Source organism: Nicotiana attenuata, unplaced genomic scaffold (assembly GCF_001879085.1).
Source record: "Nicotiana attenuata strain UT unplaced genomic scaffold, NIATTr2, whole genome shotgun sequence".
NCBI lineage: Eukaryota > Viridiplantae > Streptophyta > Magnoliopsida > Solanales > Solanaceae > Nicotiana > Nicotiana attenuata.
Genome location: NW_017672319.1, coordinates 64,348 through 82,642, shown reverse-complemented (window position 1 = coordinate 82,642; position 18,295 = coordinate 64,348).

The window sequence follows — 18,295 nt, the reverse complement described above, 5'->3', positions numbered from 1 at the left end:
GGCTCGAGCTGAAATACAAATTGTGGAGGTATATGAGATAAGTAAATCATTGGAGCATTGGCTCAAGTGATAATGTGAACTGTGAGATGAAAGTGAAAGAAAGAGAAAGAGTTATTGGTTTATTCCCTTGCCGGGACGTTTTGTTGTTTTGTTGATTTTCTCCCTTGCCGGGATATGGAAACTTATTGATATTGTTCCCTTGTCGGGATTTAACTGTTTAATTTCATTCCCTTGTTGGGATTTCCGTCATTATTTATTTATCTCCTTGCCCCTTATTTGTGAATGTTGTTTGGGTGAGGAAGAGTGATAAAGCACGAAGGGTGATGCCGTGCATTGTTTGTTTATTGTAAGGAAAGAGTGTAAAGCACGAAGGGTGATGCCGTGCATTGTTTGCTTATGGTGAGGAAAGAGTGTTAAAGCACGAAGAGTGATGACGTGCCGCACGATGTACCATTTCGTGCCGATTCTATTGATTATATGTGAGGAACGAGAGTAAAAGCACGAAGGGTGATGCCGTGTACATGTTATTGCTTGGTGAGTATGAGAGTAAAAGCACGAAGGGTGATGCCGTGCACCTGTTGATTTCTGTTTTCATTACTTATGATTGAGTTGTGTTATTTCCTTCGTTACTAGACGACTCTTATTTGGAAATTGTTGTCCCCTACAGCATGCTCCCCTTCCCATACTGTTTATCTGTCTTTGTATTTCGATTCCGCTGTATATACATATACATATATATATATATATATATATGAAATTGATGAAATTCCACAGGTTTTTGTGGTTGTCCGGTCTAGGCACTTACCATCACATGGGGTCGGTTATGCTGATGCTACACTCTGTGCTATTTTGCACAGATCCAGGTATCGGACAACAGCAGCAGTAGTGTGGGAGCAGGCCTTCTGTCCAGCGAGACATCGAGGTAGCCCTGCAGGCGTCCGCAGGCCCGACGTCTCCTCTATCCTTTATTTTAGTCTGTTATCTCATTGTATTCGAGACAAACAGTTTATGTTCTTTTTCAGACGATTGTATTTAGTATTCTTAGTAGTTCGTGAGTATTGTGACACCAGTCTTGGGTAGAGGCGTATGTTGAATTTTCGGCATTTCTGTTCAGTTTTTCTATAATTTAAGACTTCCGCTTATTATTTAATTTCGTTGCTTTTCTATTATTGTCGATAATTGTTAAAAAGGACTTATGTTATTAATGAAAAAGTAATTAAATTGGGCTTGCCTAGCTCCCATTAGTAGCGCCATCACGACTCCCGAGGGTGGGAAATCCGGGTTGTGACAAGTTGGTATCAGAGCTCTAGGTTACATAGGTCTCAGAACTCACGGACAAACTTAGTAGAGTCTGAGGGATCGGTACGGAGACGTCTGTATTTATCCCCCAGAGGCTACCGAGTTAGGAAAAGTCTCACATTTGTTCTTTTTTTTCTGCGGTTTGGTTTCTCAACGCTAATTGAATTTCTACTCTGTTCTTTCGCAGATGGCGAGAACACGCGCTTCCTCATCTTCCGATGTCCGAGCCCCAGGCATCTCCCACTAGGGGCAGAGGGCGAGGTCGAGGCCATGCTAGGGGCTGAGGTAGGGGCAGAGCTCAGCCCCGAGCAGCAGCACCAGTGGCGGAGCCTCCGGTTGATTTTGACGAGGAGGTTCCGGCCCTAGCCCCAGCAGTTCCGGTGGGCCCAGCTCAGGTCCCAGAAGGGTTTATTGCTACCCCAGTTCTTCAGGATGCTCTGGTCCGATTGGTGGGTCTCATGGAGAGTGTTACCCGAGCAGGCTTGCTTCCTGTAGCACCAGCCGTCTCTCAGGCTGGATGAGAGGCCCAACTCCTGCTACTCGTACTCCGGAGCAGGGAGTTCCCCCGATTCAGACTCCAGCAGTTCAGCCAGTTGGAGCAGCTCAGCCGGGTGTGGTAGCCCAAGCCGGTGATGGAGCAGCTATGTCTGTCGATGCTTTATGGAGGTTGGATAGGTTCACCAAGCTCTTCACTACTACTTTTAGCGGTGCATCTACCGAGGATCCTCAGGATTATTTGGACAGCTGCCACGAGGTTCTTCGGAACATGGGTACTGTGGAGACCAATTGGGTCGACTTTGCTACATTTCGCCTGTCCGGATCCGCCAAGACTTGGTGGAGGGATTTTTGCTTAGCCAGGCCAGCAGGATTACCAGCCTTGACATGGGAGCAGTTTACACAGATATTTCTGGAGAAGTTTCTCCCTGTTACACAGCGAGAGGCCTATCGGAGGCAGTTCGAGCGTCTCCATCAGGGATCCATGACAGTCACCCAGTACGAAACCGGGTTTATTGAGTTGGCCCGCCATGCTATTGTTATACTTCCCACTGAGAGAGAGAGAGTGAGACGGTTTATTGATGGACTCATTCAGCCTATTCGTCTCCAGATGGCTAGAGAGGCTGGGAGCGAGATATCCTTTCAGGAGGCGGCCAATGTGGCCCGGAGGATTGAGATGGTATTGTCACAGGGGGGTGGTCATAGGGCAGACAAGAGGCCCCGTCAGTCAGGCCGATTCAGTGGTGCCTCGTCTGGAGGCAGAGATTCGTATGATAGGGGTCAGCCTTCTAGGCCTTTCCAGTCTGCCCTCCAGGTTTCTCACGGTGCCTCAGGTGGTCGTGGTTCTCACGCGCACTATTCTGATCAGCAGCCATTTAGTGCACCGCCAGCTCCTATTAGTGCACCGCCACTTCAGAGTTTCCGTGGTGGTCATTCAGGTCGACAGGGCCAGCATACTCAGCAGCCGAGGACTTGTTACACTTGTGGTGACACGGGTCATATTGCCAGATTTTGCCCTCGAACACCGAGCAGTTCTCAGCACCAGGGTTCTCGTGCCATGGTTCAGGCACCAAGTGTTCCACAGCCCGCCCAGCCAGCTAGAGGTGGGGGGTAGAGGTACTAGAGGTGGAGGTAGAGGTCATAGAGGTGGAGCTTAGACCGCCAGAGATGGAGGCCAGCCAGCAGCAGGCCGACCCAGAGAGGTAGATCAGAGTGGTGGGGCCCAGCCCTGGTGTTATGCTCTTCAGGCTAGGCCCGAGGCAGAGGCTTCAGATGCGGTTATTACAGGTACGGTTCTGGTTTGTGATCGAGATACTTCGGTACTATTTGATCCAGGGTCTACATATTCATATGTTTCATCTTATTTTGCGTCGTGCTTGGTCATGCCTAGTGATGCTTTGGGTGTTCCTGTTTATGTGTCTACGCCAGTGGGTGATTCTATCGCGGTCGATCGAGTCCATCGTTCTTGTGTTGTGGTGATTGGGGGTTTAGAGACTCGTGTAGATTTGTTGCTTTTAGATATGGTCGACTTTGATATTATATTGGGGATGGACTGGTTATCACCCTATCATGCTATCTTGGACTGTCATGCCAAGACTGTGACCTTAGCTTTACCGGGTATGCCTCGTTTAGAGTGGAGAGGGACTCTAGGTCACTCTACCCGCAGTGTTATATCGTATGTGAAGGCTCGACGTATGGTCGAGAAGGGGTGTTTGGCCTATTTAGCCTATGTTCGGGATTCCAGTGTTGAGGTTCCTTCTATTGATTCTGTGCCCGTTGTTTGTGAGTTCCCTGATGTTTTTCCTTCAGACCTGCCGGGTATGCTACCCGACAGGGATATTGATTTCTGCATTAATCTGGTACCGGGCACTCAGCCCATTTCTATCCCCCATATCGTATGGCCCCGCCGGAGTTGAAAGAGTTAAAGGAACAGTTGCTGGATTTGCTTGTGAAGGGTTTCATTAGACCTAGTGTCTCACCTTGGGGTGCGCCGGTGTTATTTGTCAAGAAGAAGGATGGGTCAATGAGAATGTGTATTGATTACCGGCAATTGAACAAGGTAACGATCAAGAATAAGTATCCACTGCCGAGGATTGATGATTTGTTCGACCAGCTTCAGGGTGCCAGGGTATTTTCCAAGATTGACTTGCGATCTGGCTACCATCAGTTGAGGATTAGGGCATCCGATGTCCCTAAGACAGCCTTCCGCACTCGGTACGGGCATTATGAGTTCTTGGTTATGTCACTCGGGTTGACAAATGCCCCAGCAGCTTTCATGGACTTGATGAACCGAGTGTCCAGGCCTTATTTGGACTCATTCGTGATTGTTTTCATTGATGATATATTGATATATTCCCGCAGCCAGGAGGAGCACGAGCAGCACCTTAGAGTGGTTCTTCAGGCTCTGAGGGATAGTCAGTTAAATGCCAAGTTCTCCAAGTGTGAGTTCTAGCTGAGTTCAGTTGCATTTCTTGGTCACGTCGTATCAGCAGAGGGTATTCAGGTGGACCCGAAGAAGATTGAGGCAGTCAAGAACTGGCTTAGACCAGCATCAGCTACAGAGATTCGGAGTTTCTTGGGGATGGCAGGCTACTATCGACGGTTCGTGGAGGGGTTTTCATCCATTGCAGCCCCGATGACCAGATTGACCCAGAAGGGTGCCTAGTTCAGATGGTCGGATGAGTGTGAGGCGAGCTTTCAGAAGCTCAAGACAGCTCTGACTACGGCACCGGTGTTGGTTTTGCCCACAGGTACAGGGCCTTATACAGTCTATTGTGATGCTTCCCGTGTTGGGCTTGGAGCAGTATTGATGCAGGATGGCAAGGTCATTGCCTATGCTTCGAGGTAGTTGAAGATTCATGAGAAGAACTATCCAGTTCATGATTTGGAGTTGGCAGCCATAATTCACGCATTGAAGATTTGGAGGCATTACCTATATGGCGTGGCATGTGAGGTGTTAACGGATCACAAGAGTCTTCAGTACTTGTTCAAGCAAAAGGAATTGAATTTGAGGCAGAGGAGGTGGTTGGAATTGTTGAAGGACTATGATATTACCATTCTATATCATCCGAGGAAGGCCAATGTGGTGGCCGATGCATTGAGTAGGAAGTCAGCCAGTATGGGCAGTCTTGCTTATATTCCGGTCGGTGAGAGGCCGCTTGCTTTGGATGTTCAGGCCTTAGCCAATCGGTTTGTGAGACTGGATGTTTCTGAGCCTAGTCGTGTGTTAACTTGCACGGTCGCTCGTTCTTCATTATTGGAGCGTATCCGTGATCGGCAGTATGATGATCCCCATTTGTGTGTCCTTAGAGACACGGTGCAGCGCGGAGGTGCCAGGCATGTTACCTTAGATGATGATGGAGTTTTGAGATTGCAGGGTCGAGTATGTATGCCTAATGTGGATGGGCTCCGAGAGTTGATTTTGGAGGAGGCACATAGCTCCCGGTACTCTATTCATCCGGGCGCCGCGAAGATGTATCAGGATTTGCGGCAGCATTATTGGTGGCGTAGAATGAAGAAGGATATTGAAGCATATGTGGCTCGTTGTTTGAATTGTCAGCAGGTTAAGTACGAGCATCAGAGGCCTGGTGGTTTATTCCAGAGGATTGAGCTTCCCGAGTGGAAGTGGGAGCGGATTACTATGGACTTTGTTACTGGACTTCCGCTGACTCGGAAGAAGTTCGACGCAGTTTGGGTCATTGTTGATAGGCTGACCAAGTCAGCACATTTCATTCCTGTGGAAGTCTCCTATTCTTCTGAGAGGTTGGCCGAGATCTACATTCGGGAGATTGTTCGCCTTCATGGTGTGCCCGTATCTATCATTTCGGACCGGGGTACGCAGTTTACCTCGCGCTTCTGGAGAGCAGTTCAGCGAGAGTTGGGCACACGGGTTGAGTTGAGCACAGCATTTCATCCCCAGACGGACGGTCAGTCCGAGCGGACTATTCAGATCTTAGAGGATATGCTCCGAGCTTGTGTTATTGACTTTGGAGGTTCGTGGGATCAGTTCTTGCCTTTAGCGGAGTTTGCCTACAACAACAGTTACCAGTCGAGCATCCAGATGGCTCCTTATGAGGCTTTATATGGTAGGCGGTGTCGGTCTCCGGTCGGATGGTTCGAGCCGGGAGAGGCTCGGTTGTTGGGTACGGATTTGGTTCAGGAGGCCTTGGACAAGGTCAAGATCATTCAGGATAGGCTTCGTTCAGCTCAGTCTAGGCAAAAGAGTTATGCAGACCGCAAGGTTCGAGATGTGGAATTTATGGTTGGTGAGCGGGTATTGCTCCGAGTGTCGCCTATGAAAGGCGTAATGAGATTTGGGAAGAAGGGCAAGCTTAGCCCTAGGTTCATTGGTCCGTTTGAGATTCTTGATCGAGTGGGAGACGTGGCTTATAGACCTGCTTTGCCGCCGATCTTATCAGTCGTACATCCGGTGTTTCATGTGTCCATGCTTCGGAGGTATCACGGCGACCCAGCCCACGTGTTAGATTTCAGCACTGTCCAGTTGGACAAGGATCTGTCTTATGAGGAGGAGCCGGTAGCTATTTTGGACCGGCAGGTTCGTGAGTTGAGATCCAAGAGTTTTTCTTCTGTTCGTGTTCAGTGGAGAGGTCAGCCTCCTGAGGCATCGACCTGATAGTCCGAGTCCGATATGCGGAGCCGTTATCCTCATCTTTTCCCCGACTCAGGTACTTTTTTCTTCTGTCCGTTCGAGGACGAACGGTTGTTTTAGAGGTGGAGAATGTGACGACCCAAAGGGTCATCACCTGTTTTAAATTAATTCTGTGCTTTCGAGGCCTTGAAAACCTCATTTAGAGTTGCCTCGATTTGCGTGCGCAGTCCGGGCGTGTAGCCGAAAAGCTTAAATATGAAATTCTGTGAAATATGCTAAACTTTGATATTAAAATGAATGAATTTGACTTCGGTCAACATTTTGGGTAAACGGACCCGGACCCGTAATTTGACGGTCTCGGAGGGTCCGTAGGAAAATCTGGGACTTGGGCGTATGCCCGGAATCGAATTTCGAGGTCCCAAGCTCGAGAAATGAATTTTTGAGTAAAATTGTTTTCTGAAAATATTTAAGGAAATTGGAAATGAAAACTGATTGGAAAGTGATGGTATCGGGCCCGTATTTTGGTTCCGGCGCCCGGNCCCGTTTAAGAGGGGATACGTAGGCAACCTTATGGGTTCGGTCACAATTCAATAAAATCTTCATTTTCCCCGATATTAGAAACTGGGGCAGAATTTTGAGGAGGACCCTCAAAATTCCGAAGTTGATTTTCAGCCGGTCATCGCGCGCAGCCGTCGGAAGCACCAGACCAGTAAACTGGGGCAAAGTTTTGAGGAGGACCCTCAAAATTCCGAAAAGGGAGGTTGCAATGTCTTGAACCGCGTCGCAGTCGTCGGTTCATCTAAAAGAAAATCATTTTTAAAATTGTGTAGTTACATCATATTCTTTACTAAATCATGCATAGCTACTACCAGAATTGCTTTGTTTAGCGATGCTACCCCTAATGAAAGCAAGAGCCGAATAGGACAAGCGAAGTCCACGGGAGGACGAACTAACCTTCCCCCTTAACAAAACTCACGATTTTTCTTTGAATGCAGGCACCCCAAGACATAAAATCATCAGATACGATTACATATACTTTTGCAGGAATATAACTCTCAGAATCATCACTTACTTACAAGCGCTATCCACACATGACATCCCCAGCAGCCACAACGATGCAATCAGCTATCAGCTATCATCTATCAGCTAAGAGCTTTCGTTACTATTCACCTTTTTACCTCTGCATTGCATAAGGCTACCTTTCTGCCTTCCGAGACTAAGCTCTGTCTCCATCTGCATTTTTTGCATTGCATAAGGCTACTATTCTGCCTTCCGAGACTAAGCATTGTCTCCATCTGCATTCTTCTGCATTGCGTAAGGCTACCATTCTGCCTTCCGAGGTTAAGCTCTACCTCCATCCGCATGGATGAAATATCGCCACCTTCATCTACATCCTGCATCGGCTGAAATATCGCCACTTTTATTTAAATCCTGCATCGGCTGAAATATCGCCACTTTTATTTAAATCCTGCATGGCTGAAATATCGCCATTTTTATTTAAATCCTGCATCAGCTGAAAGATCGCCACTTTTCTTTAAATCCGCTGGCTAAAATATCGCCACTTTTATTTAAATCTTGCATGGCTGAAAGATCGCCAACCTTTATTTAAATCTTGCATGGCTGAAAGATCGCCAACCTTTATATTTAAATCTTGCATGGCTGAAAGATCGCCAACATTTATTTAAATCCTGTACCGGCTGAAATCGCCACTTCATTTAAGTCTTGCATCGGCTGAAAGATCGCCAAATCCTGCATTTCATGGGCTGAAAGATCGCCAAATTGTCCAAAGGCGTCATTGTTCAGAGGCACCATTTTCATAGCCCAAGAACGCCATGCCATGGCTTGAGGACCCCTTCTTTATCTTTTGCATATCATTATTCAAAGGCATCATGGTTCGGAGGCACCATTCTTATAGCCCGAGAACATCATTTCATAGCCTGCGAATCCTCTATTATACGCTTCATGGCCCAGGACGTCATGGTCTGAGGACGTCATCCTACCCGTCCGAAGACAGCATCCATGGTCCAACGGGAACTTGCATCATGTTTAAATTTATGCACAATATAAGCGTGTATTGGTTATCTGTAGGTAAACCGGCTAGCAACGGCCGTCTCAGCAGGAGCGATCCCGCTCCAACTCCCGCAACCCTATTTAATCTTAACCATCCATCCCAACCTAAATATCGCGTCCGTTCTTGAAAGATCTCCATCGGCAATAGTCCGCCAATGTATCCCGAACTACATATGACCTGATTCATGTAAGACCAGGGATATGTAGGCAGCTTAGGACCATAGCACGGTCAATCTCTTCAAAACCATTTCGTTCGGTCAAAATTGGCCATCATATCTTTACCCGACAACTCTTTCATCCTTCCCGGGTAAAGAGGGGCAGCTGTTGATACCCAATTTTTCCCAAAATATATTTTTTATATGCAAAATACTTTCGAAATAGCATATGTATACATATACAAGTATGCCCAAGTGTTTTAGTAATTTTTCTAATTTTTAAAGGATTTTTAAATCAATTTATTGCCCATTTTAGCGGTACAAAAACCAATAATTATTCCCAAAATTATTTTTTTGGTGAATAACTTATTTTATTCTCATATTTATACCAAAATGTAGCTAGGTTATTTTTTATATATTTTTACAAATTTATTTGGTATTTTAAAAGCCAAATTGCATACAATTGCAATTTTAGCCTGTTTTCAGAATTAACAGCACTTTATAATTATGAAACTGGTTCCAATAAAATTAATATTTGTATTAATTAACTGATCCAGTACTTTTAATTTGTTTTCGAAATCATTTTTTACTATTTTTATAAATTAAAAGGGAAAAACTGGCTATTTAAAATATCGCCTCATTTGCATTTCAATTATAGCCAAATTAACCCCCCCTAATTGACCCAATTTCGGACCAGCCCAATTCCATTTAACCCAACCCTTAACCCATTTAGAACCACCCGACCCAAATTCCTTTTAATCCAGGTCGTTGATCAATCTAATCAACAGCCACGATTTCCCCTTACCATTTTAATTCACCCAAACCCTAACCCTAACTCATTTCACTCAATCAGCCGCCCCTGAATTCCTTTCCTCTCTCGAACTCTCTCGAAACCTAGCCTCTCTCACCATCTCCGACCTCAAGACCCACCGGAAATCATGGCTCCTCCAGCCATAGTAACCTTATACTCACTCCCCATTACTCCTGTGTGCTCGATATTTGAAGAATCAAGGCCAAACCTCGAAGGCCTTCATCCAGACCTATGCCTGCTCGAGTTTTCACGGCCATCGCCGGCCTTGCTCCGGCGTAGCCTGGTCCTATGAGCCTATCTCTGACCTTTCCGACCAAGATCAGATCTTTTCCAAGCCTTTCTCGTTTTAGGGTTCCTCTGAAACCCTAGCTATTCGAGGTTTTCTCTGATTGTTTTCTTAGATCTGTTCTATATCTGTGCTCTACTTGAGTTTTTAAACATTTTTCCCAATTTTTTCTTTCAAAACTTACTTATTTCCAATTTAGGGTTTCTGAAAGTTCAAAGTGTTTCTCCGACTTTTCTTTTCTATGTGTATTTGTCCTCACTGTGCTTATGTGTTTATGTCCTTTTACCACGCATGTGTTTCTACTGCTTTCTTATGCGTTCTTACTACTATACGTGTTCTTCTGTGCTTTCTATGTTTCATCTTCCTATTGTGTTTCTATACCATGCTCTCACATGTTTATCTTGCTATGTTTCCCTATGTGTTCTTTGGCTATGTTTTCTGATATCCTTGTGTTCCTCTACTGTATTTTCTACTAAGTTTCTTAGTTCTTTGTTTGCCTTTAACTGGACCTTGTTTGAGTTCCCTTTAAACATGTTTCCTCTACTGTTTTTCTTACGTGTTATACTATCTCTTTTCTCTCCTGAATTTGTTTAAGTCCCAGGTTTTTCTTGAACATGTTCCTTCTACTCTCACTATGCTTCAAATCAGTTTCTTCACTCTGTTGTTTCGAATTTGCTATTGTATCTGTTTGCTTTCTCATGAGTTTCTGAAAGAAATCTCTGAGCCCGTTGCCTCCTTATCTCTGATTCGAGTTGGAAACCCTAGAATTTGGGGGTTTTACCAAGGTTTGAGCAAATGTTTGAACTGGGGTTCTATTTTGGAACCCTTAACTCTTTTAGACTCATTCTGAGTCTATGAGCTGAGTTTGAACTCCTTTGTTTACGACTCTGAACTTTTTCTATGCTAGACTCTTCTACTGATTAGCATGATAGTTCTTCGTGTTTAAGCATGGCTGTATGTTTTTATATGTGTGATGAATTCTTTCTTCTGAAAAGGTTTTCCAACTTATGATTGATTAGAATCTTATTTTTAGGGTTTGATTGATTGTTACTGATTTTCCTTAAGTAAAATCTTTCTTCCCCCTTTTTCTGACTGGGTTCACTCACACCAAGTATTTGGACTTCTGATTTCGTAGTTGTTAATTGACTCTCTTTCCTTAATTATACAACCGTGTACTGTCAAAACCCTACCCTTAAATAACTATTATGTATTTACCCCTCTTGTACTGCTTTGAAAAGAGTTTGATTAATTTATTTCCTTAATTAGTTATGCCCGTTTGAATCTGAACCCCTTAATTAAGGGAGATTTTCATGTAATTGATTAGCAATCAGCTTTCAAAATTATTTCTTGCCTTGTTTCTGCCTGCTTTTTACACTATAAATACATGACTCCTTAAGGAGAAGGACAGACTCTTAAACAAAATCACAATCACGATTCTCTTCTGAACTTATACTTAGAGCATTCTTGCTTCTTGTCTGCACTTTGGCTTTTACAAGACTACTGCTTCTCTTTACTTGCTTCTTTGAAACTGGTATGTCCTAAATTAATTCCAGTATCACCCCAATGTGTTTATTTACAGTCTTGTATGCATGTCTACTTTCTACCCTTTGTAAAGTGTAACATCTGATTTAAAATGCCTATATGTTATTGCCTGCTTCTCTTCCTTATGAACAATTGCTCCCTACCCCATTACCCCTATGTGTTTATAGTTTCAGCATTATTGTTTACTTTGCCATTCATGTTCAGTGATTAGCTATGTGTGTTTCTTTTTATACAACTGTGTCTATTATAAATCCCTACCCCTATCTCCCTCTATGTATCTGAGTTAAAGTTTTGGCCTGGCAGTACCCAAATTACTGCTCAGGGCTGAACTTGATCCTCAATAGATCCTAACTCCTAAGATTTGGCTGACAGGCTGGTCAGGGGTGTGCCAGCATCCTAATTACTAGGCATGACCACTAGCCTGCCATGGCCTTCCCTAATTCCTCCTATGTTGCACTTACACTTACTCTTAGACTCTAAGTTCTGCCCCCTCCTATGAGCCTTGACTTGGGAACCTTGAGTTCCCTCTGAACTTGGACATTTGAGGGCTGACCTTTCCACACTGCACTATATTTCTACAATGATATTTGGGGTGTAAGCATTGCCTGGAGTTCAGGAAACTTCTTGGAACTTAAACACATCCCAAATGAGAGAAAGGCTTTGGAGAATCTAGTCCTTGGAAGTTGGTTTATTCCATACGTCAGACTAGGAGTCTGAATTAGGCTCTCCTTGGTTGGAATTTTAATTTCTAATGTATTTTATTCATTCACTTTCTGGATTCATTCAAGTTGTAATAACCTTGTAATGACTTATGGGGTGTATAGTAAAATGGGGGGAAGGACTTTCATGTTATGCATATGGGGTAGATATCATGCTTTAGGTTTACTTCTGCAATTATAAGTCATTCATTACTGCATATAGAAATCCTGACTATAAGATATTCATTATTGCATCATGTTCATAAGTCATTCATTACTGCATATAGAAATCCTGCCTATAAGTTATTCATTATTGGATATAGAAATCCTGCCTATAAGTTATTCATTACCGCATATAGAAATCCTGCCTATAAGTTATTCATTACTGCATATAGAAATCCTGCCTATAAGCTATTCACTTGCATTGGAAATCATGCCTATAAGTTTCTGCACTTTTGCATACTCCCCTTAGGCAAACAATCCATAGGTTAAAATAACAAATGTACTCCAGAGACCATGCCTATAGGATTCCTGCACTCTTACAAATGTCCTAAGTCAATCACGCTTAGAAATCATGCCTATAGGGATAACTAATGAATCTGAATCGTCTAGCTCGTTTACAAGTTTAAAATCAGTAGCAATGTCGTTTAATCTGCAGAACTCGTATTTTTCTATAACCAGCAAGCCTTCTTTAAAATCAACATACTTTTGCATTGTCAGATATCATGCCTATAGGTTTCACCTAGGCAAACCTTTAGGTAATTAATCAACTTTGCCAGTCTTTAATAATTACAACCAGCAGGCAGGTCTAATTCGGACTTCTTATCTGAAAATATGTGCTAAATCAGCCACCTGTCCTAACGCTTTTAAATTTAATTCAGACCCTAACCAGTATTTGAAGTCATGCTATATATTTGCTTTTAAGTGAGGAGGCCTGTGTGAGCCGTAACTGCTGTTTGATTCTCCCCTATTTGATTATGTGTTTTGTTTGTCGCCTAGACTCTTATCCTCTTAAAACTTCTGAAAGGCCCCAACTCCCTCCCCTTTAGGATTAGTGGTCTCAATGCCTCCGGGACTGATAGGATCGGGACGGATAATAGCATGCAATAAGTAACGATACTATTTCGCGCTTCAATACCTTAACGGGGTGGGAAGGGTAGACATGGATATGATGATCACACGATAACACCACGCGTATAATTGGTTACCGGGTGTTGGGTGGATGATCCATGTAATTTGTAAACCTAGGACCCCTTCTCCTTATGTACTTTCGTTATTGTTTTCTTTAAACTGTCAGTTTCCAGCTCTTTAAACCTTGTATTTTGCTTCACGTCATCTAAAGCCTCTTTGAATTTCCAGCATTGTTTCCTTTTAAAACTTCCGCCCATTTCACTTCTTTCGTCTGATTGTTCGCATTCGCTATTTGATCCTTATTTTCTGCACTTATACATTCTTTGAAACAACTATGAAACCACCTATTTTCTGACTCCAGCATGCTTATTTAACCTTTATGCATTCCTACTTGTAATCATTATGTGGAAGTTGTCTTGTATGCTTATTTGTTTTAAAGTCACAATTATAACATGGCCGGGAACCACACTAGTGGATCTTGGGGGGTGCCTAACACCTTCCCCCTGAGATAATTTCAAGCCCTTACCCATTCTCTGGTTCTTCTTCCTTTTAAATTTTTTGGTGTCCTAATGCACTTAATCATTAGGTGGCGACTCTTCTAAATCTCAAACCCAAATTCCCAAAAGGAATAGAGTTGTCCGCCCAAAATGTCGTAAACCCGATTTTGCCTTTTAAAAGAGGAAAAAGGGGGCGTCGACAGCAAGGATTAGCCTCATGTAAATATGGAGTCAAGGATTAGACTCATGCAAATGGGGAGGAAAGGATTATGCGAATATGGAGGCAAGGATTAGCCTCATGCAAATGTGGAGTCAAGGATTAGACTCATGCAAATGGGGAGGCAAGGATTAGCCTCATGCGAAAATGGGGAGGCAAGGATTAGCCTCATGCGAATATGGAGTCAAGGATTAGACTCATGCAAATGGGGAGGCAAGGATTAGCCTCATGCGAATATGGAGGCAAGGATAAGCCTCATGCAAATGTGGAGTCAAGGATTAGACTCGTGCAAAAAGGGAGGCAGGGATTAGCCTCATGCAGAGAGCAATAGCAAATAAGAGTAGTGTATTTCTTAGCTGGAAATGTATTCGATGTCTGACGGGCTGATGGATAGGAATTATCTTTGTGTACTCATGTTTCGCGAATGCTACCGTTACGTCAAATGTGGTTGCATTCAAAGAAAATTCGTAAGTTTTATGAGGGGAAGGTTGGTTCGTGCTCCTGTCGGCTAGCTTTGCTTTGCTCCGGTCTGAAAGCCTTTCGAGTTCCCCTGGGTGACACCTAGCTATTACAAATAGAGTTTTTCGAAAATATGCAATTATTGATAAAAATAGAGTTACTTTGGAAACGTATTAATATATCAAGTAAATTATTTTTTTGATGAACTAGTGACTGTGACACATTTCAAAAGCATTGCAGCTATCTTTTATTGGAATTTTGAGGGTTCTCCTTAAAATTCTACCCCAGTTTGGTAGATGATCTTTAATTGTCTGCGGATGATAGACCTTGTTGAATCTTCTTCGGAATTTGAGAATCCTTCTCAAAATTCTGCCCCAGTTCTTGACAGAATACTGACTGTCTGACATGTGTTGGCGTTGGCTGGACTTGCTCCGAAATTTTGAGGTCCCTCCTCAAAATTCTGCCCCAGTTTCTGATCTTGGGGGAAATGAAAATTTTATTATGATATTACCAAACCCATAAGGCTGCCTACGTATCCCCTCTTAAACGGGAATCAGGTCAAGCGTAGTTCAATTACATCAGAAGAGAAAATGTGAAGTATCTAAGCATAGTATCTCTTGACTGCGTCTGAATTGATCGGCTTTGGCCAAACTTCTCCGTCCATTTCTGCAAGTATGAGTGCTCCTCCTGTTAGTACCCTGTTAACCATATATGGACCTTGCCAGTTGGCAGAGAATTTCCCTTTGGCTTCATCTTGATGTGGGAAGATTTTCTTCAATACCAGCTGCCCTGGTGCGAACTGTCTTGGTTTGACTCTTTTGTTGAAAGCTCTGGATATTCTATTCTGATAGAGTTGGCCGTGACATACTACGTTCATTATCTTGCCGTCGATAAGGGCCAATTGTTCATAGCGGCTCTTTATCCACTCTGCATCGCTGAGTTCAGCTTCCTGTATGACTCTTAAAAAAGGAATCTCTACCTCGGCTGGGATGACAGCCTCGGTACCATAAACCAACATGTAGGGAGTTTTCCCGGTTGACGTGTGAACTGTGGTGCGGTACCCTAACAGAGAAAAGGGTAACTTCTCATGCCACTGCTTGTGGTTATCTACCATTTTCCTTAGTATCTTCTTGATGTTTTTGTTGGCGGCTTCTACGGCTCCATTCATTTGTGGTCTGTAGGCTGTAGAGATTGGCTGCGTTGTCAGTAATAACGGACTCAGGAACTCCAAATCGGCAGATAATACGGTCCCTGACAAAATCTGCGATGACTTTCTTGGTTACCGCTTTGTAAGATGCAGCTTCTACCCATTTAGTAAAGTAATCAATGGCTACCAGAATAAACCTGTGTCCGCTTGAAGCAGTGGGCTCGATCGGACCAATAACATCCATTCCCCAGGCGGCGAATGGCCAAGGTGAGCTTGTCGCATTGAGCTCATTTGGTAGCACTTTTATCATATCGGCGTGTACTTGACACTGAAAGCACTTGCGGACATACTGGATGCAACCGTCTCCATGGTCATCCAGAAGTGACCTGTCGTGAGTATCTTCTTAGCCAGAACAAAACCATTCATATACGGACCGCAGGTCCCAGGATGCACATCCTCAAGTAGCTTAGAAGCTTCCTTCGCGTCGACACACCTTAGTAACCCCAAATCAGGATTTCTTCTGTACAAGTTCCCTCCGCTGTGGAAGAAATGATTTGACAATCTCCGGAGCGTGCATTTCTGAGTGTGATTTGCATGCTCCGGGTATTCTCCTTTTGATAAGTACTCTTTGATGTCATGGAACCAAGATTTCCATCGACTTCTTCCTCGACATGAGCACAGTAAGCTGGCTGATTATGGATCCTCAACGGAATAGGATAAATGTAGTTCTTATCTGGATGTTGTATCATGGATGACAAAGTGGCTAATGCTTCGGCAAACTCATTCTGAATTCTGGGCACGTGTCGGAATTCCATCTTTGTGAACCTCCTTTTCAATTCCTACACATGGTGCAGATATGGCAATATCTTGGAATTCTTGGTAGCCCACTCTCCTTGTACCTGGTGCACAAGCAAATCTGAGTCACCGAACACCAGCAACTTCTGAATGTTCATGTCGACTGCCATGTTGAGCCCTAGTATGCAGGCTTCATATTCCGCCATGTAGTTAGTGCAGGGGAATCTGAGTTTAGCAGATACCGGATAGTGCTAACCCGTTTCTGATACCAAAACTGCTTCAATGCCCACTCCTCTGAAATTTGCGGCTCTATCAAAGAACATCTCCAACCGTCGTATGCTTCGGTAATGTTTTCCCCTACGAATGACACTTCTTCATCAGGAAAATACGTTTTCAAGGGTTCGTATTCTCCTCCCACCAGATTTTTAGCAAGGTGATCTGCCAATGCTTGTCCCTTGACCGCCTTTTGAGTTACATAGACGATATCGAACTCGCTTTGTAGTATCTTCCATATAGCCAACTTCCCAGTAGGCATGGGTTTCTGAAATATGTACTTCAGAGGATCCATCCTGGATATGAGGTATGTAGTGTAGGCACAGAAGTAATGCCTCAACTTCTGGGCCGTCCAGGTCAAAGCACAGCAAGTGCGTTCAAGTAGAGAATATCGTGCTTCATAAGGTGTGAACTTCTTACTCAAGTAATATATGGCCTGCTCTTTTCTTCCTGTCTCGTCATGTTGTCCCAGAACACATCCGAAGGCTCCATCCAATACAAACAGATAGAGTAGCAAAGGTCGTCCTGGTTCTGGCGGGACAAGAACTGGTGGTGTAGACAGGTACTCCTTGATTTTATCAAAAGCTTTCTGACAATCCTCTGTCCATCTTGTCTCAGCGTCTTTCCTTAGCATCTTGAAGATAGGTTCATATATGACTGTGGAATGTGCTATGAATCGACTGATGTAGTTGAGCCGCCCTAGGAAGCTCATTACGTCCTTTTTGCTCTTAGGTGGCGGTAACTCCAGGATAGCTTTGACTTTAGATGGATCAAGTTCGATCCCTCGGCGACTGACAATGAATCCCAGTAACTTTCCTGCGGGAACCCCGAATGCACACTTTGCGGGGTTCAACTTCAAATTGTACCTCCTTAGCCTATCGAAGAACTTTCTCAAGTCTGCTATGTGATTTGCGGCCTTCTTGGATTTGATAATGACGTCGTCCACATATACCTCTATTTCCTTGTGTATTATATCATGGAAGATGGTTGTCATGGCCCTCATGCAAGTAGCCCCAGCATTCTTCAGACCGAATGGCATCATCTTGTAACAGTATACACCCCAAGGCGTAATAAAAGCTGTCCTCTCGGCATCTTCTTCATCCATCCAGATCTCGTGATAACCTGAGAAGCAATCTACAAAGGATCGGAGTTCATGCTTGGCACAGTTATCGATCAGGATATGCATATTTGGCAGTGAGAAGTCGTCTTTGGGACTTGCTCTGTTTAAATCCCGATAATCAACACATACTCGGACCTTCCCGTCTTTCTTCGGAACTGGCACGGTGTTAGCTAACCAGGTTGGGTACTCGACCACCCTGAGAACTTTGGCTTTGATCTGCTTGGTGTCTTCCTCCTTGATTTTCAAACTCATGTCTGGTTTGAATTTTCTGAGTTTCTGCTTGAGTGGCGGACAAATGGGATTGGTAGGCAACTTGTGAGCCACTATATATGTGCTCAAACCGGTCATATCGTCATACGACCTTGCGAATATGTCCTCATACTCCTTTAGGAAACTGATGTACTCCTATTTCTCTGTTGATGATAAGTGAATGCCGATGCGAGTCTCCTTGACGGTCTCGGCATCTCCCAAATTTACTGCTTCTGTTTCATCCAGGTTGGACTTAGGCTTATTCTCAAAATTCTCAACCTCTCTGACAATCTCCTCGGGTATGTCATCTTCTTCCTCTGAGTCACTATTCTCATGTTGCATTGCCTCATTGCATGTCACAGTCACTGGTTCATCAAGAAAAGTAATAATAACACTGCAGAAAGGAAAAGTGTAAAAATAGTAATGAATAATGATGAAGGAC